Genomic DNA, 5,383 nt, shown 5'->3' with positions numbered 1-5,383 from the left:
TTTTTTTTTCTTTCTTTAAAATAAAAATAACTGATGTCAATAAAAAAATAAAATAAAATAAAACCTCTATACTTCTAAGAGGTTTTAAAGGTTCCACCTTTAAAACCTCTATACTTCTAAGGCTCCGGGTCGTTTGTCCTCTCCTGCTTGAGTGTGGTCAAGCAGTCCTGGGCCAGGTAATAAAAGGCTCATATTTAAATTTTAATTTAGACTCAGATCTGGTTTCTATGTTGAGAACCCGTAAAAGCAGGAATTCTTTATCCCTAAATAAGTAATTATGTAAATTTCCTTTCCTTGCATACTCAAAAGCCACATAGTATAGATGATGTCTATGTTTTCAATTTTCCTGTACTGGGGACTGAACTGAGGGCCTTTGTACTAAGCAACATCTCCAGGATTTTTTTTTTTTAATTTTGAGACAAGGTCTCAGGGGGCCATAGTAGAATAAGCACTTGCCTAGCAAGCGCAAGGTCCTGAGTTCAATCCCTGGTACCACCAAAAAAAAAAAAAAAAAAAGAGAGACAAGTTCTCATAAAGTCACCAAGTTGTCCAGACTACACTCAAACTTATGATCCTTCTGTTTAGCCTCCCAGAGTGCTGGGGTGACAGGGATTCAACTAGCTTCTCTTTTTCTTTTCATTTATAACAGTACTTTGGTGATCATTCTACATCTGTTGAGAACAATTTATGGCCCCATGGTATTCAGTTGTATGAAAGCAAAATGGTTTATCTAGCCTTTCTTTCTTTCTTTCTTTCTTTCTTTCTTTCTTTCTTTCTTTCTTTCTTTCTTTCTTTCTTTCTTTTTTCTTCCTGTATTTAGGACAGGATGGACAGGGTGGACAGGGTCTCACTGCACAGATCATACTTAATAGTGATCCTCCTGTTTTCAGCCTCCCAATTGCTGGGATTATAGGTGTCTGCCACCATGCCTAGTCTCAATTGCCATCCCAGCGCATCCTGGGGGCAGGGCCAGCACAGCAGGCCCAGGGATGGAACTCCCAGCCCTTGCATCTACCTAAGCAGGTGCTTTAATCTGCTAAGTTATTTGGCTGGCCCTAATTAGCCATTCTTTTTAGTGATGGCCTTTGGGTTGTTTTCAATTGTTTGTTATACAAGTGCTTAGTCAGCTTTTTTTTTTTTTTTTTTTTTGGTGGTACCAGGGATTGAATTCAGGATCCTGAGCTTGCCAGGCAAGTGCTTATTCTACTGAGCTCTCTCGCTGGCCCTTAGTCAGTTTTCTGTTACTGTGACAAAATACTCAAGAGACCCCACTTTAAAGGAAGAAAAATTTATTCTGGCTCATGGTTACAGAGATTCCGGGCCACAGTCACTTGGCCTTGTTGTTTTAGGCCAGTGACAGAACAGAATATGGGGACAGGAACACATGGCAGAGGAAGCCTATCTACATGACAGCAACCAAGAAGCAAAAGAAAAAGAGGCTGGGGTCCCCAAGACCCTTCCCAGATCACATGGTCCGTGACTTAAATTCCTTCAACAAGGCCCCACCCTGGAAAGGTTCTAGCACCTCCCAGTAGCACCATGGGCTGGGGCTCAAGTTGAGGCACATGTTCCCCTTACGGGGACATTTCTGATGCCAGAAAAAACAAAACAATGGAACAACAGAAAAAGAATCTTTGCAGGGAGAAGAAAAATTTAAGGTAAAAACAAGACCCAAACAAATATGAGCAATATGAGAGTAGATATTATATACAAAACAGGAGATGTTATAACTATGAAGCAAGAAGAGAGCACTCTCTTAAAATAATAAAAGGGATGATCAGAGAAGAAAGAATGTTTTGAAATAAAATACTACGGGAATCACTGTGTGTCATGGTGCATGCCTGTAATCCTAGCACTCAGGAGACTGAGGCAGGAGGATCGTTGTGAGTTTGAGACCAGCCTGGTCTACACAGTGAGCTCAAGGCCCGCCTGAACTACTTAGCTAGACAATGTCTCAAAAAGACAAAAAAAAAAAAAAAGGTATGGGAGCAGAAATAGAACACTTCAAAAAAAGAAAAATTCAATAAGAAGCTCTAAAATATAAGGTTGGGAAATAGGAGTGAGAAATGTAAAAATTGGAGAAGAAAGAAACTAGTGATTCTGACCTCCAAATAATGACAGAGGCGGGTGTGTGACTCATTATTTTCTCAGAACTGAAGAAAATGTGTTCCTAGGTGGAAAGGGCCCGGATCCGCTTGGGTGCCCAGCCCAGAAGATGAAAATAGACCCAGCACAGAGCGCAGCATCACGACTTTGAGAGCCTCTGGGAGAATCGAGGACGCCCAAAGAGCTGCGAGAGAATAGTTGCAGCAGCAGTGGCAAAAATGGTCACACACAGAACACCTTCAGGGTTCTCAACAGCAACACCGGAGGCTCAGGTCAGGATGAGCAGCGCTTTCCAGAGCAGGAGAGGAAATTTGTTTTTAACCTAAAATGCTATGCCACAATCCCCATTAAGAGTGAGAAGTAAGGGGCTGGGGAGATGGCTCAGTAGAATAAGTGCTTGTCTGGCAAGCACAAGGGCCTGAGTTCAATCCCCAGTTCCGAAAAAAAAAAAAAAAAGAGTGAGAAGTAAGACACTTTCAAAAATGCAGAGCCTTCAAAATCCTTCCACCAGCTGTCATGGGTCAGGGAAGATACAGGATGTGCTCCGCCAAAATAAGAGTGACCGTGACAGAGGTTGCTGGCATCCAGGGACACAGGAAATCAGCGGGTGAGCTCCGGCTGAGTCTCACCCCTCGAACGCCATCTCAGTTTCATTCGCTGGCACCTCGCAGGAAAGTCTGTGACACCAGGAACCCAGGCACCCTAAGGGCTTGGGGAGGAGGGAACTCTAGCAGACCAATCCGGGAAACCAGCATTTGTGTAGAAAGGTCCAGCAGGTCTCCCGCAGTGCAGAATCTCAGTCAGCCACTGGATTGATTTAGATAAGTGTCTTCATTGCATCAAGCAATTATATGCCATATATTTGTCAAAATTTAATTGTTTTATCTCCTAGTCCGGATTTGATTTCTTCCCCTTGTTTCTCTGCATTTCAGATGCAAGCAATTGGATGAAAAATGAGCAGTAAATTATTTTTTAAAGTTTTTAAGATCAAAATGCTCATAGTGGGCTGGTGAGATAGCTCGGTGGCATACATGCCTGCCTGGCAAGCGCAAGGTCCCGAATTAGATCCTCGGTACTGCATGCAGTGTGGACTCCAGACCCCAGGCGTACCCTGCAGGCCCTGGAACCAGGCATGGTGGCAGACCCTCACAGGACTAGGGAGGTTGAGACAAGAGGCTCACTATGAGTCTGAGCTGGGTAGCCAGACCCTGTATCAGAAGAACAATAAGAACAACAAAGCACATGGGTTCTACAAATTAGTATCAAAAAGCTTCAGAGGTTGAGGGACCTCTTCTTTTTCTTTGATTTTTTTTTTTTTTTTGTAATACTATTAATAGAACCCAAGGCCTCACAAACATAAAAAACAACTGAGCTACATTTCCTGGAAGACCTCTTCTTGCCTTTTATTTTGAGATTTTTATAATAAAATATTTGGAGTACACATCAAAGTACATATGATAGGGCTGGTGAGATGGCTCAGTGGTCTAAAGCACCTACTTAGAACAAGCTTAACAAAAGCAAAGGGACCGCGGTTCGATCCCCCAGCACCACATGCCAGCCAGCCCCGCCCCCTGGTGGGCTGAGCTGGCCACACACACACACACACACACACACACAAATAAATAAAATTTAAAAAAAAAAAAAGTACATATGATAGCATATCCATCTACCTGCTACCAGGATTTAACAAGTATTAGTATTTAGCATTTGTATCCTGGAATCATTTTTGAAAGAACCAAAATGTGGCTGGTAGAATTCGTCTCAGTTGGTTCTTCCCCCATTCTGGCTCCTTTCCTGTCTCCTAACTTACTGAGGTTGGTGAGTCTCCCAGACTTTTCTCTTTTGTATATATTTATGTAGCCAAAATGATATATTATGATAGGTTGTATTACACATGATTAAAATGTATATAGGTCATAAAAGATTGTATCCTTCAGTGTGCGCATTTTTTTCACTTTACATTATGTTTTGGGGATGTGACCATCCACAAACTGCCAAGTTTGTCTCTTCTTACCAGTTCTATGTTACTCCATGCTCTGAAGTCATTTGTTGATTGATGGACAACATCTAAGAATTTTTGGTGGTACATTTGCTATTATAAGCAATACTTGGATCTCTTTGAAGCTAGTATGTGCTTAATTGTGGTAAATATTTTCTATTTCCTGGGGTATGGAGTTCTTTCTTTCTTTCATGTATTTAGTACAAGGTCAACAGGGTGTACAGGGTCTCACTACGCAGATCAGACTCATAGTGTTCTGCCTGTTTTCAGCCTCCCAAGCACTGGGATTATAGGCGCGCACCACCATGCCCAGTCTCAATCGGCCTCTCAGCGCGCCCTGGGGCCAGAGCTGGCATGGCACACTGGGGATAGAACCCTGGCCACTGTGGAGTTCTTTATATGTTGTTTCTTATTCATTTCTTTTTTTTTTAATTTTTATTTATTTATTTGTGTGTGTGGGGGGCCAGCTCAGCCCACCAGGGGGCGGGGCTGGCTGGCATGTGGTGCTGGGGGATTGAACCGTGGTCCCTTTGCTTTGCTAAGCTTGTTCAAATAGGTGCTTTAGACCACTGAGCCATCTCACCAGCCCCTCTTATTCATTTCTTGAGACAGGGTCTCACTGTGTAGTTCACGCAAGTTTAAACTCACTCTGTAGCCCAGGATGGCCTCAAAGTCATAGTGGTCCTCTGTCTCAGCCTCCCACATGCTGGCATTACAGGCCTGCACCTCCACACCTGATCTGTATATCAAATTTATTAGCTGTTGTTCAAATCTCTTACTTTTTCTGTGATTCTGAATGTTGAGAAAATGATATGGAAATCTCCCTCCATATTTATCCTGTTCTCTCTGTGACTCCTTAGTTTTTTGGTTAAATTTTTGAGGCTGTGTTATTAGATTCAGTACTATTGTATCTTCCTCGTAGATGATTTCTCTCATCATTGAATGATGATCCACTTTATTCCTATTGATCCTTTTTACTCAAAGCTCATTTGTTTGGACGTCATATTATTTATCTGCTTTCTTTTCATTAATATTTGTCTGTTCTGTTTCGTTTTGTTTAGTTTTTGTGGAACTGGGGATTAAATTCAGACCCTTGCGCTTGCTAGACAAGCGTTTATTCTACTGAGCTATCTTCCCAGCCCATAGTATTTTTTAAAAAATTTTTATGTATTTATTTGTGTGTGTGTGTGTGTGTGTGTGTGTGGCCAGCTCAGCCCACCAGGGGGCGCGGCTGGCTGGCATGTGGTGCTGGGGATTGAACCGTGGTCCCTGTGCTTT

The sequence above is a fragment of the Octodon degus genome, unplaced genomic scaffold (genome assembly GCF_000260255.1).
Source record: "Octodon degus isolate 3935 unplaced genomic scaffold, OctDeg1.0 scaffold00080, whole genome shotgun sequence".
NCBI classification, from domain to species: Eukaryota; Metazoa; Chordata; class Mammalia; order Rodentia; family Octodontidae; genus Octodon; species Octodon degus.
Note: the sequence above shows the minus strand (reverse complement) of the source record.